The following is an 11,907-nucleotide window of genomic DNA, read 5'->3' as shown; positions in this document are numbered from 1 at the left end:
GCCAAAGTGTACTTTGACATACTGAACCAGAACATGTTCCCCTCTCTTTGGAGACTGGGCCGCAGGGCAGTATTCCAACATAACGACCCCAAACACACCTCCAAGACGACCACTGCCTTGCTAAAGAAGCTGAGGGTAAAGGTGATGGACTGGCCAAGCATGTCTCCAGACCTAAACCCTATTGAGCATCTGTAGGGCATCCTCAAATGGAAGATGGAGGAGTGCAAGGTCTCTAACATCACCAGCTCCGTGATGTTGTCATGGAGGAGTGGAAGAGGACTCCAGTGGCAATCTATGAAGTTCTGGTGAACTCCATGTCCAAGAGGGTTAAGGCAGTGCTGGAAAATAATGGTGGCCAAACAAAATATTGACAATTTGGGCCCAATTTGGACACTTTTACTTAGAGATGTACTCACTTTGTTGCCAGCGGTTTAGACATTAATGGCGGTGTGTTGAGTTATTTTGAGGGGACAGCAAATGTGCACTGTTATACAAGCTGTACACTAACTACTTTACATTGTAGCAAAGTGTAATTTCTTCAGTGTTGTCACATGAAAAGATATAATAAAATATTTACAAAAATGTGAGGGGTGTACTCACTTTTGTGAGATACTGTATATTTCAACTATTGCAAAAAGAAACTGTCAAGAAGCATTCAAACTGATTTAAAAGGGTTGAGATGAAAATATGGACAACACCATGAGGTTATCTATCTTTTTTTTATTTTGAGCTTCCTTCAGTGGTACCAAGAAGACAGCAGCTAGTAATTTGCGGCAGAGATAGTCAGTTTCCTGCACAGCTGCTACAGGGGATGTAGCTTGCTTAGATGCTGCATGAGGCGTGGGTGAGATGGAATAATATTAGTCTTCACACCAGGAATCAACAAGGCTTTTCACAGCTGTGCTCACAACAGGAATCAACATCAAATACATTGCAGGGATAAAATGTAGGGCTTAGCTGTACAGATGGAAGTGCAGTGAGCTTTTCATGCCTGCAGTCATAATTATATAAACAGAAGGGGTTAAAAATCCCAGAGACACCAAGCACCCACATTATTTAAGCTAAGCCCTGGCTTTTCCTCTTCGGTCCCTTGTGGTTAAAGGTAGCTTGGGCTGAGATTTTACAAAAGGTTAGAAAAACAAGTGATTTCCACGTTAAAAGTTATTCTTTTCACCCTTAAATTATAAGGCTACATTCACACATCCGAACAGGGGCAGCCGGGGACAGTATTTTCATGGCAATGGGCTTTTCAGATCTTGGGTTGGAAATCAAGGACCTTACTGCCTGACCGTAACCAATTAAACAGCAATTTGCCAACCTGTGCCCTACAGTTAAGGGGAACTCAGATTATTATGCATGTGCACAAATGTGCATTTTAGTTGGTAGAATTTTGGCATACCTCCATTCTCCATTTTCAGCAGCCCTGGGAGAGGCTATTTTTTAAAACATTTCAATGATGCATGAGAACATACACCGATCAGCCAGGGACGGCCCTACCATGGGTCCCGGTGGGTCCATTGTTCCCAGGCGGTACTTTAAGAAGGGTGGCAAATTGGCGCCCACATTTTTTTTTTCAGCAGGTTTGTGTGCTGGGGCGCTGCTACCAGCACACATCAGTCAGGGGCGCCAGAGGTGCTCCCTCCTCATTGGCCAACTGTGCGGGTTAGGGGCAGCCTGAGAAGGAAAGGGGACTTCCGGACGCGAGCGGCTCCGCGTCTCCCCCCGTCCAAGTGGGCAGATGGTGCATCCCAGCAGTGAGCAGGGCTGCATGTGGGACACAAAGAAGCAGAGTTGTCCCTGGCGGCCGCCCACTCAGCCTCTTTGCAGCCGCCTATTCAGCTCACGGAATGGCCGGGGGCGGAGACTAGAAGTCAGCTGACTCGTGAGGCCTGAAGTGGGAGGGGCTGGAGGAGACTCCATCTCCTGATCCTCGGCATATGTGTCACTGCTGCCGCAGACACCATGGAACCAGAGACAAAGTGAGTACCACTACCTGTGATCCTATCCTCCCTGCACTGCCACTGACCCCCCCTGCACTGCCACTGATCCCCATCCCTCCCCAGCACTGCCACTGATCCCCATCCCCCACCAGCACTGCCACTGATCCCATCCCTCCCCAGCACTGCCACTGATACCACTGTCATATAGTACCCTAGCCTGCCCCTGTACTATCCTAGCCCATCCATGTACTACCCTAGCCTTTCCCTATACTACCCTAGCCCGTCCCTTGGAATTGAACATAATGGTATGTCATAACATTTTGCATATAGACAAAATGCTGTTTCCTGTAAATCTGACTTCCTAATAAATTTGATTTTAGTTTTAATTATCATGGTTTAAAAAAATGGATGTGGAGGCCTTTTGATGGGCATGATTTTTTTTTTTTGGTGGGGGCAGCATTTTATTCTTGGACCCAGGCAGCACAATGTCTTGGGCCAGCCCTGCAATCAGCCATGTCAAAAAAACAACTAATAAAAATTCCCAGCTCACTTACCAGCCAGCCTGCAACAAACCAAATTGTCTTAACAGTTCACATTGAAACAAGGGGGTTTAGTTTGCACATATTTGCAAATACAGTGGGGACGGAAAGTATTCAGACCCCCTTAAATTTTTCACTCTTTGTTATATTGCAGCCATTTGCTAAAATCATTTAAGTTAATTTTTTCCTCATTAATGTACACACAGCACCCCATATTGGCAGAAAAACACAGAATTGTTGACATTTTTTGCAGATTTATTAAAAAAGAAAAACTGAAATATCACATAGTCCTAAGTATTCAGACCCTTTGCTGTGACACTCATATATTTAACTCAGGTGCTGTCCATTTCTTCTGAACATCCTTGAGATGGTTCTACACCTTCATTTGAGTCCAGCTGTGTTTGATTATACTGATTGGACTTGATTAGGAAAGCCACACATCTGTCTATATAAGATCTTACAGCTCACAGTGCATGTCAGAGCAAATGAGAATCATGAGGTCAAAAGGAACTGCCTGAAGAGCTCAGAGACAGAATTGTGACAAGGCATAGATCTGGCCAAGGTTACAAAAAATTTCTGCTGCACTTAAGGTTCCTAAGAGCACAGTGGCCTCCATAATCCTTAAATGGAAGACGTTTGGGACGACCAGAACCCTTCCTAGAGCTGGCTGTCCAGCCAAACTGAGCTATCGGGGGAGAAGAGTCTTGGTGAGAGAGGTAAAGAAGAACCTAAAGATCACTGTGGCTGAGCTCCAGAGATGCAGTCGGGAGATGGGAGAAAGTTGTAGAAAGTCAACCATCACTGCAGCCCTCCACCAGCCGGGGCTTTATGGCAGAGTGGCCCGACGGAAGCCTCTCCTCAGTGCAAGACACATGAAAGCCCGCAAGGGGTTTGCTAAACAAACACCTGAAGGACTCCAAGATGGTGAGAAATAAGATTCTTTGGTCTGATGAGACCAAGATAGAACTTTTTGGCCTTAATTCTAAGCGGTATGTGTGGAGAAAACCAGGCACTGCTCTTCACCTGTCCAATACAGTCCCAACAGTGAAGCATGGTGGTGGCAGCATTATGCTGTGGGGGTGTTTTTCAGCTGCAGGGATTGGACCATTGGTTGCAATCGAGGGAAAGATAAATGCAGCCAACTACAGGGATATCCTGTACGAAAACCTTCTCTAGAGTGCTCAGGACCTCAGACTGGGCTGAAGGTTTACCTTCCAACAAGACAATGACCCTAAGCACACAGCTAAAATAACGAAGGAGTGGCTTCACAACAACTCCGTGACTGTTCTTGAATGGCCCAGCCAGAGCCCTGACTTAAACCCAATTGAGCATCTCTGGAGAGACCTAAAAATGGCTGTCCACCAACGTTTACCATCCAACCTGACAGAACTGGAGAGGATCTGCAAGGAGAAATGGCAGAGGATCCCCAAATCCAGGTGTGAAAAACTTGTTGCATCTTTCCCAAAAAGACTCATGGCTGTATTAGATCAAAAGGGTGCTTCTACCAAATACTGAACAAAGGGTCTGAATACTTAGGACCATGTGATATTTCAGTTTTTCTTTTTTTAATAAATCTGCAAAAATGTCAACAATTCTGTGTTTTTCTGTCAATATGGGGTGCTGTGTGTACATTAATAAGGAAAAAAAATGAACTTAAATGATTTTAGCAAATGGCTGCAATATAACAGAGTGAAAAATTTAAGGGGGTCTGAATACTTTCCGTAGCCACAGACCAATCAGGGTGCCCACAGCCAAAAGCACCTTCAATGGGCACGTGAGCATCAGAACTGGACCATGGCGCAATTAAATACAGTGGCCTGGTCTGATGAATTAAAGAATGGTTTGAGAAACACAAGTTTAAGGTGTTGACTAGGCCTCCAAATTCTCTAGATCTCAAATCAATCAAGTATCTGTGGGATGTGCTGGAAAAACAAGTTCACCATGGAGGCCCCATGTCGCAACTTATAGGACTCAAAGGATCTGCTACTGACGGCTTGCTGCCAGATACCACAGCATACCTTCAGAGGTCTAGTCTAGTGAATGCCTTGATTGGTTATAGTCGGTAGTAGTGTTGCCAACCGTCAGTATTTTTACTGACAGTCAGTAAAAAAAGGGCACTTTTCTCCTGCTAGTAAATGCCAGTGACGGGAAAGGTTGCCAGTAAAAAATAGTGGAGTTCTGAGCACCCCCCCCCCACCAAAAAAATCCAAAGTCAGCAGCTACAAATATTGTAGCTGCTGTCTTTTAATATTAGGACACTTACCTGTCCATCGATCCCACAATGTCGGCACCCCAGTCGATTTTCCGATCGCCTCTCGGGTGCTGCCGCCGCCATTCGTGGTAAGGGAAACCGGCAATGAAGTCTTTCAGCTTCACAGCCGATTCCCTACTGTGCATGCACGAAGCACGCTGCACCAACTGGCCTGGCGGCGGAGGAAGGAGGGCCAAGGTTACCGCAGTGCAGTCTCCCAAAAGTGGGTGACAGGTACCTGTCAAAAACAGGTATCTGCTCCCCCCAAAAGATGCCAAATGTGGCACCGGAGGGGGGGAAGAGGCAGATAAGCGGAACTTCCACTTTTGGGTGGAACTCCTCTTTAATATCTACCTTAAATCACAAAATTTTGGGTGTCGTGTCAGTAAATTATTTCTGTTAGGTTGGCAACACTGGTGGGTAGTTATACTTTTAAGGCTGATCAGTGCATGAGTCCCACTGAGATACCTTATATATGTAGCAATAACTCTCTGTGGAGTTGCTGGTTTAAATCAGGCTTGTTACCTTCACTCTCCCTCCCTCTGTTTCACCGGCACCTGATCTAGGGTTCCGTTAAGTTTACCTCCGGACAATACAAGCACCAACACTTGAGTACGTTTTCAATGCTTTATTGAACAATTAATAAAGGAAGTAGCAGGAAAGAGGCAGAAGGGAAACTGCAGGGAAAGCTCAAATACCTTTCTGTAGGATTCTTGACAAATGTCCTTCAGAGTTGAATATTACAATAGAATGCGCTCCCCTCGTGGGACACTCTTTGCTCGCCTGGATAGGCCTCTCTCACTTACCTAGCAGTCAGTACATAGCACAAACAAAAGTCTCTGCCACAGACTTGTTTGGGATGAACCCGTACGATCCTCTGCCACAGGATGTATTGGTTTTGTGGTGAATGTCAGTCACAGTGCTTGAACCTTTAAGCCAAACCCGGCAACACTATGCTGTGAAGTTATTTTAGGATACGTCCTCCAACCGAGTCACCAGGCCCCTCTCCAGACCAGCACTCTGCGTGATCCTTCCACGACGGGTCCTCCCCTGGGATCTCCTCGGTTGTCCAGCTTCCTCATTCTGGATAGACAGCTCAGGACCATGCCTCGGCTGCTGTGGTAGGCCCCAGACAAGCTTCTGGGCCTACCCATGCGCCGCAGCGACGCGGGCCTCCGGAACAGAGGACCACGAGGTAGCACTCTAACGCATACCTGTCGGCCAGGAGGGCCAGCAGCTGGCTGTAAAACGAACCCCAAAATATGGTGTCTATCCCATAAATACCCTCTCCCAGAATGCAACTCGGAGGACCACCTGCACCGAGTCATCTCCGGGACAGAGGAGCATCCATACGCTTTGACACGTTGCCTTTCCAACACTAGCCAGTGGTAACAGCGACACCCACCGGCTCAGTATGGAAACACACACAATGTCAGCCAAGCTGGAACAGAGGCAAATCTAACTTCCCTAACGAACAAGTTACTAAATTTACCTATCAGATGGTAGATCGCAAATCTACCAGCACTACATATAATTAAAAGTATTTTACATTTAGAGTGGTGTCAAAAGAAGATGTAATCGCCAAGTTTGCCAGGTACCAAAAATAAGCTAAAAAGCTTTTTCTTTAACTAGTAAAACCAGTAATTAGGGACTGAGTCATTTAGCAATATATACTTCTAATGGCAGGAATTTAGATAGAAATGAAGGCTTAATGATTACGAACATACTCAACGAAGGTAAGAAAAAAAGTCATGTTTAAAATAGCTTCCTAAAATTCAGGAATCAAAAAAGGGACAGCAGAAAACATATTCTTCTCTACAAAGATGTGCATGTTACATGGTACAGTATAAAATAACAAGACAGAATAAGGTAACGTCTGCACTTACACTATTATTACTTGTAATTATGCTTGTCTGTCATTGCAGCCAATTGCACGTGTGGGAAAACATTTCCTAGTGTTCTGAAGTGATTGCCTAAAAATGAATGAGAGCAAAATTTATAGTGTGATTAACATAATGGAGTATTTTACTACAGATGTGCATTTTAGATGAGGTGGTCTGCAATAAGAGCAGAATGCCAGAGTACTGACTTAGCAGCCCCCATATTGATCAGTTGTGTAAACCTCTGCACTGCAGCAACAATGCAGTTCTATATTCAGTTGAAGAATATACTGTATGCTGTACATCAGTCAAAGTTCCTGATGTGCTTGCAAATTGGTACTCTGAAGAATTACACTTTGATGTGGTCATAATTTGTGATGGGCAAGCATCTGGATTATACTCCAAAGACATGCTGGTAGGTTAATTGGATCCTGTCTAAATTGGCCCTAGTATGTATGAATGTGAGTTAGGGACCTTAGATTGTAAGCTCCTTGAGGGTAGGGACTGATGTGAATGTAAAATGTATATGTAAAGCGCTGCGTAAATTGACGGCGATATATAAGTACCTTAAATAAATAAATAAAAATGAATAAATACCCATGCATGTGTGTACTGACAGTTTGTGCAGGATTCATCAGGATTTTTTTCCCCCCAATATCCATGTAGCTCACACAAGCAAAACACCCCAGGTTCTCACTGGGGACTGAAATCGTGCGAGTTCAGCTGAACTCGTACGATTTAATTCCCGCATGTCAGTTCAACTTCGGGGGCGATTTCAGAGACACCTGTGTGGGATCCTGCACAGATGTCTTAAAATCGCACCCGAAGTCACCCAAAGGCCCCTTATGCCGTCACAGTCCCGGGGCATGCTGGGACTGTGCCGTCATAAGGGTGTGTGTTCAACATCACCCAATGACCACGCCCCCTTATGACGGCACAGTCCCAGCATGCCCAGGGACTGTGACCTCATAAGGGGGCGGGGTCACCGCCTATATAAGTCCTTTGCGGAGCGCTCAGAGAGCATTCCAGCTGGAGAGAGCGTTGTGTCAACATCGGAGGAAGATCAGAGGGGACAAGACAGTGCAGAAGACCAGGCCCCCACTAGCAAAAGAGCGGGAGAAGATAGCGGAGGGGCTCGGCAGAAGAACTGGACACCGGGAGAAGAGGCCCGGAGAGAGCGGAGAAGTCGGAAGAAGACCCCCGGAGCTGCCTAAAAAATTACTTTTAAAACCTGTGTAGTGTGTTTTTTTATTGACACTTTTTTTCCCTAGGTGAATGGGTACCATGTACCCCATACTCATTCACATAGGGTAGGGGGCCGGGATCTGGGGGCCCCCTTATTAAAGGGGGCTCCAGGATTCCAATAAGCCCTCCGCCCACAGACCCCAACAACCAACGGCCAGGGTTGTCGGGAAGAGGCCCTTGTCCTCATCAACATGGGGACAAGGCCCCAAAGCACCCACCCCCCATGCTGAGGGCATGCGGCCTGGTACGGTTCAGGAGGGGGGGGGCCTTGCTCGTCCCCACCCCCCTTTCCTGACCGTCCGGGCTGCGTGCTCGGATAAGGGTCTGGTATGGATTTTGGGGGGACCCCCACGCCGATTTTTCGGCGTAGGGGGTTCCCCTTAAAATCCATACCAGACCTAAGGGCCTGGTATACCCCTGAGGGGGAACCCACACCGGTTTCTTATTTAAAATTTGGCGCGGAGTTCCCCCTCATGATTCATACCAGACAGCTGTCAGCACTGCCTGTTGCTCATCGCGAAAGGAAAAAAAAAAGTTTTCCTTTCCCGATCAGCGAGCCAGGTGTCAAATCTCGCCGATAACAGCAGCGAGATTGACACAATATCGCGGTCACCTACTGTATGTTTTCATTTGTTAATGCCAAAGTTGTGGCAAAGTCGTACAAAGTAGTACTGCTCCCAAATCGCAGTGAAATCGCGGTAAAGTCGCGCGACTTTGAAGTCGTATAAGTGTGAAAGGGGCCTAAGTAGTATAGAAACTACTTTTAGTAATCGGTGTGGCGCCGCAAAGTTGGCATTGCACCAATTCGGACGGTGACATGTCAAATCACATCAATGTGAACCTAGGCTCAATGTAATTGTAAACCTCAGACATGAAATATGAACAAAGCATATCCCTCTATTGTGTGTACTTGTCTCAATTAAAATCACTAAAGGCTAGTTTACACTTGCTTCAAAACAAGGCTTCAGGCTTTGTTAAAGCTCTCTGAACACCAGTCAAAGCTCCTGTCACTAAATAAAATGGTTAGCTTACAGTCCTGTTTACACCTCGCTTTTGCTTGGTGCTTCGATGAGGCTTTGGTAGGGCTTCAGTGAAGCTTCAAGCGAGCTTTTCCATAGACTTCTATGAAGGCTTTAAAGACACTTTGAAGCAGCACTAAAGCTGTATGGGGTATAATTTTTGAAGCAAAGCAATAGCAAGGTGTAAACAGGACTGTAAGCTAACTATTTTATTTAGTGACGGGGCTTTTACTGGCGTTCAGAGAGCTTTAACAAAGCCTGTACAAAGCCTTGTTTTGAAACAAGTGTAAACTAGCCGTTGTGTTTGAAGCCGAAGCAAGTGTAAGTGAACCCAAAGTGTCACTTTTGTCTGCTGCTTTGTTCCTCTGCTGTCACTTGCCATCACCTCAGTATGAATCACTTCGAACAAATTTTCCTGACACCAAGAGAAAAATGGTGGCAGGGGAGGGATCTCCAGTTGATTGACAGCCTCAGCTTTGTTTCTGTGTGAAGGAGGGGTGTGTCCCTTCCCTCCAATCAGCCCTCAGAGATCTCACTGAGCTCTGCAGAGTGCAACTTCAGCTATCTGCCCCCTTTCTGCACTCTCAGACAAACTTTATAAATCAGCACTTTGAACAGATTTAGAGAAGAGAGGGCTGCTGATAAACAGGTATAGCTTATGTAGGAGGATTTGTTTAATCTCTGTGTATCACCTGAGGCCAGTCACTTCACTGGGTATATGTGAGGGTTTACAACCATTTTAAAGTAGACTCCTTAGCTTTGCTTGCTACTGCAGCCTTCATGCAGCCCCAGGTGCTGTTAACAAAAGGCTAGAAGTCACAAATGAGCACAGAACATACCTCCAGATATGACAGGCAATATACAAGCGGGCAACTTTGTTCTTATAACGCACCTACCATCTTTAGGTTACAACATCCAGAACCCTACTATATGCTGTGGAGTCTGACCAGTGCTAGTAATCTGGCCGGAACATGTTCCAAAATAAACACAATAAGAGGTGTATTTAAAAAATAAATAAAATGCATCCATCAAAACTGCATGCAAGTTCGTTCAGTGCAAATGGGGCAAAGTCCCCGTCTGAGGTTTACAATTACTTTTAGCCTGTTCTCAGGCTACTATATAATTCTCTGCAGTTTGAGTGTGTGAAGTAACACATTATGGCCACTAGATGGATCTGAAAAGCATTACTATATCCTATATGACAGTCAGCGCAAAACCTAGTGGCCAGAATCAGGTTTTTTCCCGAATCACACACACTATCAATCAGCAGAAAAAATAGCCTGAGAAAATTGGATTTTTCCTCATTCGCACAGAATAAAATTACACGCAGTTTTGATGGACAAACAGCTATAAATTTTTTCTTTTATAAATACACCACTAACATTTATAAGTTCTCCGTAAATCCTAAGGTATTTTGAGACTGTAACCTTAAAACAAAAATATGTCATGCTGTCATAACCAGCTACTGATCAATACGTTTTCCAGGATGTCCTTTCAACAGAAGTCAATCAAGCTAATCGATTTCTGCCAACAGAGACTGCCACACGATCAAAATTTGGCTGGTCTCTCCTGAACCAGATTAGGCACTGTGTGGAGTGTCTTTTTTTACTCCATACCTGGAAATACTGGGTCTTTGACGAGCTGCGGAAGTATACTGCGTCAGCAGAGTAAAACACTTAAAAATTTTTTTGTGGTGTCTGCCATCTAGCAAACCTGTTACTTCGTCAAGTGCAAGCCGATTATAGGTTTACAGGTATACATCTCTGATAGCCATTACAAGAAACCCTACAGGATATTTTATATTTTGCTGAATGCAAGAGAAATGCAAACGTCCAATGGTGGGAATACGAACAAACTGGATGACAGAGAAAAGTCATCAATGGAGTCCCTGGGAAGTATAACCACAGACCACAAACGTACCCATACGTCCCTGGACTGCAAGTGGTTATACCGGGGTGATGTCTGCAGCTGTACTTTTTTTTTTTTTTTTTTTTTTAAAGAGACGGTGGTCAGCTGTCTGGACCAGAATGACCGGCTGGTGCTTCTGCCAGCTGATCAAAAAAGAGGTGAACAAAGCTTGGATCAGCTCTCGGCTATGGTAACCCGAAAGTGATGACCTGACATCACTTTTGGTTTACCCAGATGTCAACGGTGCCATTTTAAAAAATCAAAAGCATTTACAAACACAGATCTTGAATGCTTTTAAGGGCAGAGGAGGGATTTGGGGTCCTAAAGAACCCAGATCTTGCCATAAAGAGTACCTATCACATGCCTATTTCTGTCACAAGGATGTCTACATTCCTTGTGACAGCAATAAAAGTGATTCTTATTTTTTTTTTTAAAGCAACAATAATGTAAAGTGCCCTCGTCCCCCTGTGCTCGCATGCAAAGGCAAACGTGTGCGTCGGTCCAGCACGCAAACAGCGATCGTGCCACACAAGTGGGGTATCACTGCGAACGTCAGAACATGGGCAGTAATTCTAGCATTAGACCTCCTCTGTAAATCTAAAGTGGTAACCTATAAAGGTTTCTAAAGTGTTGCCAATGGATAGTACAATTTATATCGTTTGTGGCCGTTACACAAAAGCGAGTGTGTGCAATTTTAAAGCATGTCATGTTTGGGATCTATTTACTCAGCGTTACATCATCTTTTACACAGTACAAAAAATTGGATTACGTATTGTGTTTTTTTGCAATAAAACTCAAAAGAAAAAAAAGTTGTTGTTTTTTTTTTAAAATTGCGTTTGAAAAATCGATGTGCAAATACCATGTGACATAAAAAATGTATTCCGAAAGAATGAGCACGGCAGACAGTAGCATTGTTAGTCTGGGGGGAGGGTTAGTGTTAAATGCTTAAATTACTAGCAAATGTACAGTAAATACACTAACAAACTGAAGCCAAACTCCAGCTCACGCTTAATATTTGCTATAATCAGTTACAGCAAACATTACTATTCCTTTTGGGATAAAGGCTTTACATAAATAAAAGCTGATTATAAGCACCCCTGTCAGTAGTAAATGGTTTGTCATATC

This window comes from Aquarana catesbeiana, linkage group LG05 (genome assembly GCF_042186555.1).
Source record: "Aquarana catesbeiana isolate 2022-GZ linkage group LG05, ASM4218655v1, whole genome shotgun sequence".
In the NCBI taxonomy this organism is placed as follows: domain Eukaryota; kingdom Metazoa; phylum Chordata; class Amphibia; order Anura; family Ranidae; genus Aquarana; species Aquarana catesbeiana.
This window is presented reverse-complemented; position numbering follows the sequence as displayed.